Here is an 11,384-nt window from a genome sequence, read left to right on the forward strand (position 1 = left end):
GCAGAGGGTGACTCAGATTCCTCAGGAATCTCTGTCTTTATGGAGAAACCAAGGCCTGGCCTTGCTCTGCCCATAACGAACTCCTCCTTTCCTGGCAATTGTTTCTGGCCCATGGCTGACTCCGTGGTTTTCCTTGCCAGCCACGAGGCAGACATTGCCTGAAATGGCTTCTCTCTGCATCTTCCAGGTGACAGACACCTGCAACGCTCCCTTCCTCTCTAGACTGGCTCAGACTTGCTCTTAGGAGGCAGTATTACAGACCAACCAATCCACATGCCAGTCATTGTGTCCTGTAGTCTCTGTGCCAGGGGAGAGAGAACAAGACCTTGGCAGAACTTACTTTTCCTTCTGGGTACTGCTGCTCCGATAAAATTGTTCATTAATAGACAACGCTCACAGTGCCCAAATTAAATTAATACCAGTGCTGTAGATAAAAGGGCCAACGCTACCCAAAGGAACAAAGGAGGCGAGAAGTATCCGGAGTGCCAGACTGTTGCTGGTGCTTGTGGTTTCTGAACTCACTGCTGGGCCAAACAGGGTTGTGCTAAGGTTGCCAGTTTTGGTTGGAGATATTCCTAGAGGTTTCAACACATGACATAATCTTTAATTAAAGAGTAATCTTTAATTACTGGAGACCGCAGGCCAATCCTGGACAGCTGGCAACTGCTGCTGTGCACATCATGGACTGGGAAACAGGGAACGTGGACTTCCCAACTCAGCGACTCTTCACATCACGGCATGCTTAGCTTTGGAAGGAAATGAAAGGTCTTAACATCACCCAAATACAGGACTATGTAGCACTTTAAAGACTAACAAGATGGTTTATTAGATGATGAGCTTTCGTGGGCCAGACCCACTTCCTCAGTTCTGAGGAAGTGGGTCTGGCCCACGAAAGCTCATCATCTAATAAACCATCTTGTTAGTCTTTAAAGTGCTACATAGTCCTGTATTTTGTTTCAGCTGCACCAGACTAACACGGCTACATTTCTATCACTATTTAACATCACCCAGTCACTGTCCACCATTAAACAGTGCTAGCCCAGGTTTAGTATAGAGAGACCTCAGCCAGCTTAGTACCCTGGCAAACGTTAAACCATTAAAATCCTTTTAACCTTTTATTAAAGATAAAGAAGGAAAAACAGTGAAAGCATTTTCAATGCCAAGTATTAAGTAAGGTTTTCATTTTAACAATATCCCTTATTCCCTTCCCCTTTAGGCCTAGGATGAAAGTCTTTTAGGCTAGGTCTACACTAGTAAAATACATAGCTGGAGTTGGCATTCCTTAAGCTGAGCTTGGTGCCGTCTTCCTTATTCCGCGCATCTGCCAGGAGTATCAGCACCGGCTGGAGCTGCCCTCAGCATTCAATTTAGTGGGTCTTAACTAGACTCACTAAATCAAATGCCAGAAGATCAATTGATCTCCCGCACGGTAAGTATAGATGTAGCCTTAGTAAGCATTAGCGATGGCAGCAACTGATCCTTTTGGGGAAAAGAGAAGTTAGTTGAGATAGGCTGGAGCAGTGGTTTTTGCTCAAGTCTGATCCTGTTTCATCCCAGCTGATGTTTGGGGAACTGTCAGGGTAACAATGTCATCCGAGTCTCCTTCTTCCCCTCAAGCTGCTCACAGGGCCGGCCCACAACATTTTGGCACCTGAGGCGGAGAGCTCAAATGATGCCCCCATGTCCCCTCGCTTGGGCCAAAACTTTGAAAGGTCTCAATTTTGCCTTCTTCCTGTTCTACTCCTCTCATGGCACTGCTCTGCTACCTATACATGCACCAGCAGGAGACACAATTTTCTACACTCTGGGTCCTAGTGGCATCCTCTCACAGTCTGGCACCTGAGGTGGCCGCCTCAGTTCGCCTCATGGTAGGGCCAGCCATGGCTGCTCAGGACATCCCTCAGCAAAATAAAATAGGTCTAGGGGTCCTAGGACATGGCGATGTTCATTCTGGTCTCCATCATCTGTTTTTTCTTCTTTCCCTCCCCACAGTCTCTCTTTAAGGACCCAGAAAGGGAGTGATGGATCCCCTCTTTATTTTGTCCTCCAGTTAGGCCTGCTTTCTGACACACCAGTTTTGGCTCATTAATGTTCAGTTCTACATGTTATGTTTCTACCAAGCATAATTTCAACACTGCCCTTGAGTTGTATCAGTAGGACTTAGCTGTTTAGACTCATTTGGTCTTTGGCTCCCCTTCCTGTCTATTCCCAACATCATTTGTTATTACAGGTCATTGTAACAGATGACTTTTCATTGACTTTTTCCCCCAATTGCTCTTATAATTTAGGATACATGAGACCCAGTTATCACTGCAGAGGTGCTGTCATGCTTTTAAATGCAGACTGGGGCCAGGATGGCAAATCCTGAGTTTGTAAAACTCTTGAGCTTAGGTTTAAAAAAACCCACCTCACTGTTTTTAAAGGGTTATTTTTCTTTGCCTCTTTGCTTAAGTTACATTCAGGCCACATTTTCAAACTTTTCTTTGCACCCTCTGGGGATAAAAAAAAAATCCTTTTTTGTTTACAATAAAAGCTGAGTCTCTCCTCCAGTTGCATGAACCCAGGAGCTGGCTCTTTAAGATAAGCACCCGATAACCTAGGACTCCTGTTAAAATCACAAGGGCTAGCAGTCCTGGGTCCTGCTATGCTGCTGGGGCAGCAGCCATTTTGTACTGCAGTTAAGATACAAACGGTTGCCAAGGAGTCCACTGCCTGCCTCTCTGATGGAACAGCTAGCTATCTGTTCTCTCCACCCTCTGAAGTAAGAGTGCCTTAGTACATGAATACCTGTTTTGCCCTGAAACAGAGCACCGAACTGAAGCTTGGCTGCATTGGGAACTTTATCTATGCTCTAAGGATGGCGCCAAATTTTTTGCTTTTTAAGGACTTGAAAAAGAGATGGGTGCACTCTAAATGGCTCAGTTAAGAAAGGTGCCTTGGCAATACATAAAATACATCAGTAATAAGTGGTCATCTAACTAAAGGCCCGATTCAGCAACCATAAAAGTTGGCGGTAAATGTCGTATTAACTTCATCAGCCCTAGATACCTCATTTGTGGTCCCAACACATCCAGATGCTCCTTCGAGTTCTCTTGCTGCCCCAGTTTTCTATAAAGGCCCCAAGTGAGTGCAAGGGAACTGCCATAAAGAACACACTCTCATCAAATCTCCTCCAGTTTACATCTCATGTTAGGGCCCAAGCAGTTCCACTTTGCTCTCCAAACCTCGTTGCCTATCCCCTTGCCTCCTGTCGTCACATCAGGCTCTCTCTCAAACCTTCCTCTGTTGAGACCAAGCTTCTTTCTGACGTCTTCCTGCGTGATACTGTCCATAAATCCCAGCTAGGCTCCAGCCTGTCTGAACTGCAGCAGCGCAGCCCCCTCCACCCTGGGCCAAGAAACAAGAGCACACTGCTTCGAAATGTGCCCTGGGCTTCTGGACTGGTTTCAAAACCCAGGAATAAACACTCCCACCCCCACCCCCTACACACACAGTTTCTAACAAGCCTCCTTGAACACCCCTCCCCACAGCTCCTCCTATTCTCCAGTGCCCACACCTCTCCCTGTAAGTCTGCCCCTCTGGAACCCATATCTGCAGGCTCTTGACCTCCAGGCTAGTGCTCCCGAGTTGCCCACCACCGATGCTTTCCTCATACTTGTAGACCCCCTCTCCACCCGGATTAATTTCTCTGGCGCTCTCAGCTTGACTTCATGGCTAAAATCCCATTTCCTTTTCCTGGACCTTGACTTTGAGCCCCCTTTCTAATGCCTCCCCGATTCTATGAGGTCCCTGATCCTCCCATGCGCATTGTCAGCCATTGCCACCTCCTTCCCTATCTCACTGTGAATGGGAGCTACCCCAGCCCATGCCATTGTGACCTGACATGACTCTGCAGCCCCTCTGCCCTCAGCACTCCAAGTGGTTGCCTAGGTAACCTGCCCCTAAATCCGGCCCTCTTGGGTTCTTCACAATGACTGACTAAAATCAGAACCCCCTACAATAAGAATCTCTTTTGTGGGGTCTTGTTTATTCAGCCTTTAATCAACAACAGATTCTTTGGCCCCACAGTCTCAGCTCTTTGTCTGTCCTTGACAAAGGTGTCCCACCACCATCCTTCCTAGGGCCTAGCAGCTTTCTGCCCTTCGTGGGCTTTTTTCAGTTGCCTCTCCTGCTCAGCCTTTCCTGAACTCCTTTTAGGCTGTTCCCTACTCTCAGGGCTGGCCACCTTCTCTCCTCCATCTCTCCCCCTCATCTGTCCCAGTGGTCCAGTGAGGTCATTGACCCATTTCCCCACTTGGGGAAGTGAGTTATCTGTGTCAAAAGGTGGGGTTGAGAATCATATTCTCTTAAAGGGCCAGCCACTGTGTGATACTCATAACCAGCTGTTTCCTGCAGGCTACGCAGGCTAAGCCACAGAGCCAATGAGTGTGGCCTATAAATGATTCAGATCCTTCTGTATGAATGAGCACGGCTAGTCATAACTAAATAATTCTGTACGAAATTGAGTGGTCTGAGATGGGAGTGGAAAGGGGTAACCAAGAGCACTAGGAGTGAGAAAGAGGAGTTTTTCTGACCTCCTGATCACACCAAACTCTTTATATAAACAGAAAGTGAAGAGTTTGAATAAGTCCATGAAGGGACAATAGGAACCAATGAGTAAAACTTTCCCCTCGGAGCTCTCATTAGGCACAGACAATGGGGCCACACCTGTGGTTTCGTTAAGAGTCTCACCTGATCTGGTGCTGGTGGTTAGTCTGACGTTTTCACATGCCAGCCCCATAAATCCTATAAGGAATTACGGCCTGTGTACCGCATAAGTGCACTTTGAGCTGGCTGGGACTAGAGAAGCTGGGAGCACCCAGCAAGTCAATGCGTCTGCCCCCTTCTTGGCCGCACCTCCTGCTGAAAGTTGTGAGCTACCGTAGAGTCTTCCCCGTGCTCCACAGTGCTGCCTGCTGGGATAGGCTGGGTTTGGATAGCTGGGAGCGTTGTTAGAGCCATTCTCTGAAGAGCCTTCTGCTGTGAGCTGACCTCGCCTCATTTATTTTGAGTTGTGCAACATTTTTGCCTCTTTGTCAGCGATGTGGCACCTATCTAGACCAATGTATTTTGTGATAAATGTGGTAATTGACTCAGGAAAAGGGAGTGGAATGCTGTCTTGGGCCTTGTTGGGGATAGGAAGCAGCTGGAGGGCTCAGAGCAGGGTCATTCCTCATCTGACACAAATTTCCCTGTCTTGCTGGTAGTGGGAGATGTCCAGTTTTCAGCTGAGTTCAGCAGCCTGAGCTCTGGGCCTCTTTCCACACAAGGGATAAAGAAAGTGCAAGTGTCCTCGCATTTAATGAATCAGTAGGTTCTCTCTCAGCCAGAATGCACAGGGCAGGAGAGGAGGGGATAAGTCAGAGATCTGGTTCCTCTGCCTCAAGGGATTAGAGGTCAAGCTGGGAAGTCCCAGCAGTGCCTTAGGAAACATCATTTTCTACTCAGATAGCTTTGGTTGGAATTTCTGTCCCTCCAGCTGAAGGAGGGACTCACAGGAGTCAGGATTCAAACTTGGGACACCCTTGGAGGCCTGAATTTGTGAGGATGCTGGGAGCCTGAACTCAGTGACCTGCATTTGGGGTGGATTTCATACCTGAATTGGAGACAGCTGACAGGGCCTGCATGCAGGTGGCCACCGAATTCACGGCAGCACTCAAGATGGCCTTTGGAGCCTGCTGCTGGCTTGCCCATTCGGTGGCCTATGGAGACGGTGCAATCTTTCTGACTTTGGTTTGTTTCGTAATGCTGGCTTGCACAGACAGCTTCCTGGCCCGCCTTCCCTGCTTAAATAGTGCACCTGAACCAATCAGAGATCTTGGGGGGTGCTGCTGTGGGTGATATTTTCTGTGGTGATTAGTCTTCCAGGATCTATAATGTGTTGATCTCAGCTCTGCTTTATCCGGTGAGTAGTGGCATGGAAGCATCACTCACTTGGAGCCCACCAGGCCTGGGTACTGCACCCGCACATCCTCACATGTTCATAAAAATACTCTACATTATTGCCCTGGCAGGGCAGTTTCCTGCTGATACAGAATTCAGTGGTACAGTGTCTGGCATGGTATTTTTCTGTGTAAGTGTGCACAAGTCCTGTTTACCTTGAACAGAAGTGGTCAAAACTGTACCCAGACAACGCCTGTCTGCAGAAACCTCACCTGAGATGCCCCTGCTATCCTAACAAACACAACTGCTTCAGTGTCTCTTCCTCTTGGTCTTCAGCTCCTTTAAGACACTCCATCACCTTCTCCAGCCCCTCATCTCCCTACCTGGGAGACCCCTAGTTATGCATTCCAAGAACACTCCGGTCATACAGTATTGTCAGCACCAGAAATATCTGGGAAACTCCTCAGAGTTAACTTGCCTGGATGTTGAGGAGAGGCTAATGTCATATGTGCTGTAGAGGTTTGTTCCACAATTCCCTAACACAGCTCCATCCTTTCTCCGCAGGGAGCACCAAATTGTGTTATAACACTTGGGCTATAGCTGTGTTATGTGGGCAGCAGGTAGAAGAGGCAAGGGGAGGTGATGCCTTTCCTGGGTCTTAGTGCTCTACCTGTCCCCTCTTCTTAGCTCTAGTCTGACTATTCCAGAAGGCTCCCACGGCAGCTCTTGCTGCTTTCAGACTGGTGACTCTTCCCCTGAAGTGGATCTGTTAACTTAAAAGTAAAAAGCCTTCTAGCTTGCCACATCTATTAACATAACACTGGGCCTGTGAAAGATCCATTAATTGGTAAGTAAACCATTTAACAGGCAGGTGCCAACCCTGAATTGACTGACACAAATAACTGTGCATTACTATGTCCACAGGACCTTAATTTTAAATTTGCTTTAAATATTTCACTAGTTTGTTGCTGAAGATTATAAATTCACATCTCAAAAAAGTCTTTGAATAGACATTTAGATGCACAATCTGAGTATTCAGCTTTAGCTTTAAGTGCTCGGCTCTACCGACATAGTTATTTTTATAAATTCTTCAAAAGAAAATATCTATCTAAAACACACTTCTTAATTAAAGCTGGATAAATGAGGTTCTGTTTTACTTCTGACTATCTGAACCAGTTTGAAGAGAACCCTCCACCAAAATCAGTACCTTACTAAAATATAACAGCCTTTGTTATCCCTAACATTTTTTGAAAACATGTTTTTAACATAAACAAATAGTGAAATTTCATAAACATGTTTTGTTATGAAAATCACACAAAATAAATTGTGTTCCCCTTTTCTAAAAGCAATGAACTTTGTTATGAACACACTAAACCACTCTGACTGATTAATTAAAATAATGTCTTTGTGTCAACGAGTTTAAATACGTAGTAATCTGGAATGACTACTTTATAATGATTTAAGAGTATATTTAAAATATAAAATCAGCTTAGATATACTGATGAAGAAAATGTAAACTAGAGAAGGGCTGCATTATATATTCCACAGTATTTAAAGTTGTATTTAGCAGGACAACTGACTTGCCCTCACTACAAACTTTTTGCGAATAAATCTCTGACAAACTTCTGCAAAAAACCTATGACTGACATTTATTCCCAGATTAGTTACCTTCTGAATGTCCAGTCTTCACAATCTGGCATGCAATGGAAAACATGCTCCATTTTCTTTAGAAAGACATTTTAGAAGAGTGTTTTTTCTAAATATCATTTGTTACATTTGGGTTCAGGGATTTGGCTGGAATGGGTGAGCAGAGAAAAGGGAGACAATGAGGAGGGGAAAGGAGAAGGGGAAGGACCTGAGAAGGGCAGGGTGGAGCAATAGGCTGGACCTTGCCTCCCCAAGTAGCAGCTTTACCCATAACCCTCACTCTCTAATGAGTATCCTCCAGTGGTGAGGCTACTCAGGTGGGTTGTAGGAGAGCCTGGTTCAAATCCCCCTGCTGTCTGTTCAGCTGGGATTTCCTGCCCCCTAGGTGATTGTCCTTTGTGGTGGGCTGTCCTTGCCTAAGTCTCTTTCTAGAGAGGCCATTGACTTCTTGGGATGGGAGGGGATTATTAGGACAGGGATTGCTCACCACTGACTCTCCCAGGAGGTGGGAGCTCAAAGGAGCGGGGAAGTGCCCTGAGGTCTGCCACAACCTGGACTTGTGTGCTGATCAGTGAGGAGGGGGAGGTTTTACTGCCCAGCAGCAATTCCTCTTTCATTAAAAAAAGCAAGAGGGGGCTGCAATGGTCTCTTGATCAGCTACAAAGGCTCTGTTTACACACACCAGAGACTCTCCTGTCTGGCAGAGCAGGGATTTGATAGGGGCACTCACACCGCAGGTGAGCAGCCTAACACCCTCTACGACAGAAAGTTTTGGAAGCTTATTGTGCCCTGGTTAATATATAGTTAAAGTGGAACATTTCACAGTAACAGCTCACTCTCATTTCTCAACAAGCGGAAAGAGAATTTGAACCAGCACCTGTTTGCCTCTGAGGCAGGCACCCAAAGCGCTGGAATACAGAAGGAGTCACAAGGCTCAGGTGGCCCAATTCTCATTTCCTATTTACTGAACATGGGCAGCAGTACACAGAAGAGGCCGAAGGAGCCCCCACCTCCCAGGCTAACACTCAGGCCATTTGAGAAATAAGGGATCAACGTGGAAATACCTTCTCAGGGAGCATAAAGGGGATTTGAACCCACACATGTTCTGGTCAATAACTAACCACCCAGACCCCTGGACTACATGGAGACTTATGGCCACTTGTGGTTCAATAGATGGAGTATGGATGGGGACCACAGGGTGGGGACCTTGCCTCCCCAAGTAGCAGCTTCCCCCACCATCCATGGTCTTCCATTACAGTTTGTGAAGATGGGCCTTCAGTGATGTTGGCTCTCTGAACCTTCCCATGACACCAGCCAAGCCATTGTCACAGTGAATTTGGTACTGTCTACAATCTGGCTGCAGGTCAACAATGAGAAATGGCTGGTGGTCTGTGTGAAATTACTTGCACCTCTACTCTTGCTCTAATTAGATAATTGATGCAATGGACCCACTGTTACAGAAGGAAAGTCACTGGTGCCTTTATAGGCATGGAGATAAGCTGCCTCCTAGAAGGATACCTGATAGAGCAAGATGGGGTCCCTGTATTGGCAGCAAGGTGTATAGGCGGCTCATGTTGACATGGCCTTTTTGTACAAACATTGAGGTCTTTGCAGAGGTGAAAATAAGGAGGTGAGCCTGGGGTGCAGCTCCAGCAAGAGCTGGCTGAGTTGCAGCAAAAGCCAGCAGGGAGCTATTGAAAGACCTGGCAGGGATCTGGGTTGCAGGAGGACAGTACCCATGTATGTATGTCTGTCTGTATGACAAAACTTGTGCTGCGCTTCTCAGTGACACCCACAGACCGTGTGGTAATGCACTGCCTAGCTTGCTTGATGGTCCATCAAGGACTATCTGCTATTCAATTGACCCACGGAGAGAAAGCCTTATGACTCAGCAAGGTATGTAGGGGCATGCCTATGCAAAGAACTCCAGCTTCCAGGCCAGGTGCTTGTGTTTGAAACAAAGGAAGCACAGACCTCATGGTAAGAGACTATAAAAGGCAGCTGCGCTTTCTTCATTTTGTCTCATTCCTACTTCTTGCCTTTGGAGTCATTTTTCTACAAACAAAGTGCTGAACAAAGGACCGAATGACCCTCCACGCTGTGGATGTGTTCCAGAGGGGCTTTCAAGCCAGCCATTTCACCTGTACTGCTAGGAACCTGATATATGGACTTTGAAGTTTTTGTATGTATATAGCTGCTTTACCGCTTACCATCTCTCTCCTTATTCTTTCTTTAGCACAAACCCTTAATTTTAGATGCCAAAGGATTGGCTGGCCGGATGTAATTTTGGGGAAGATCCAAAACAGCGTGGGTTGTGGGGCCCAGGACAACAGCTCCCGCCTGCTCCAGGCCCCACCCTGCACCGCCTCTTCCCACCTGTGTTCTGCCCCCATTCTCCCCTTTCTTCTAAACCCCAGCCCCTGCTTTGCCCTGCCTCTTTCTGGCCTCATCCCACCTACCCTCTGTGCCTTTCCCCCAAGCTCTCTCCCCTGAATGAAGTGCCCTGAGATTAGCTACAGGCACCTGCCCTGCCTCCCTTCTATGAACCACCAGTCTTGGGAGTACCTGCTCTCCCTGTTATTGCCTAGGGTTGCCAGATGGTTTCAACAAAAATACCAGACACACTTGACATTACTTCACAATCTACATTACATCTTATTTAGAAAATACCAGATGTTTATATTTTCTCATTTATATTTTCTCAATTTGTTTCCTGAACAGAAAGCTCAAATACTGGACTGTCTGGTTCAAAACTGGATACCTGGCATACCTGGATTCCTGACTTCTCTGGCCTTGGCCTTTCCAGTGAGGGCTGTCCAGTCATGGATTTTACCCATAAAGATCTAAATTAAAAAGAAACTTCCTCCCATTGTTCAAAGCCTTTTTTTGCTTTCTAGTCATAACGGCACAAAGAGCGGAGGGAAAAAAGTTGTTGAGCAAAAAACAAACCACAGTTTGCCCTTTCACGAGCAGAGCAGGCATTGCCCTTTTCAGGCAGCTATTTTGAAGTCTGCCTGGTACACTGCGATTCCGTCTCCCTCTCTTTCAGAGGGGAAAGGAGAGTGTCAGCTTTCGCTCCACCATGCTGCCCCTTTAAGCGCCGTGAGCCGCGGGTGCAAGAGCCACAAGTTTTTCTTTGGAGAGCCACATGCGGCTCGCGAGCCACGGGTTGGCCACCCCTGGGCTAGTGTGAGGGCGCTGAACTATGCCCCCCCCCTTACTTCTGTTTGCCTCATTGTCCCCAGATGGAGTCACACTTAGCTGGCAGTGGGAGCCCGAGTGGAACCTCCAGGGTCAGCGTCCTGGACCCCAGGAATAGTGGGCTGCTGGGCCCATAGGTTACACATGGGCGCCATTCTAGGAGAGCAAGAGGGGCTGCAGCTGCTACCGAGACACTGCTTGCCCTTCTTCCTGTTCCCCTCGTGATCAGAGAATGAGAGGAAAGTACAATTGCTCCTCTGCCCCTTCCTTATGCCAGCTGACACAAGCTACGAACTTTCCTCTCACTCCCTGAAAGTCAGGGGAATGGGAAAAAGATCAAACAGCATCCCAGTAAGCACGGCTACAGCCCCCCTGCTCTCCCAAAATGGTGCCCTTGATGCGGATGGTGGGCAGAGGGGCCCCTAGGAGGTGGTGGGGCCGGCAGGACATGTGACTGGCAGATCCAGCAGATGGGCTGGCACGTGGGCACAGGGAAGCTGGTGTAGTACTCCCTCTGTACCCTTACTTCCTGCGCCAATTCATTGGACAATGTTCTGTCTAAGCAAGTGTGGTCTCTACCTTGCTCTGACTATAATATACACACACGGTATAAG

At 47.4% G+C, this 11,384-nt stretch overlaps 1 long non-coding RNA gene across 1 annotated transcript; it reads right to left on the reverse strand.

The window, feature by feature from the left end:
* Positions 1 to 239: 239 nt before the first annotated feature.
* Positions 240 to 3,824, reverse strand: LOC112547156 (uncharacterized). The gene is made up of 3 exons (XR_003090898.3): positions 3,607 to 3,824; positions 3,049 to 3,387; positions 240 to 746 (listed from the first exon to the last, which is right to left on the reverse strand). It is a non-coding gene; the product is annotated as an uncharacterized LOC112547156 (long non-coding RNA).
* Positions 3,825 to 11,384: the final 7,560 nt, after the last annotated feature.

This window comes from Pelodiscus sinensis, chromosome 3 (assembly GCF_052426305.1).
Source record: "Pelodiscus sinensis isolate ZL-2025 chromosome 3, ASM5242630v1, whole genome shotgun sequence".
Taxonomy (NCBI): Eukaryota; Metazoa; Chordata; order Testudines; family Trionychidae; genus Pelodiscus; species Pelodiscus sinensis.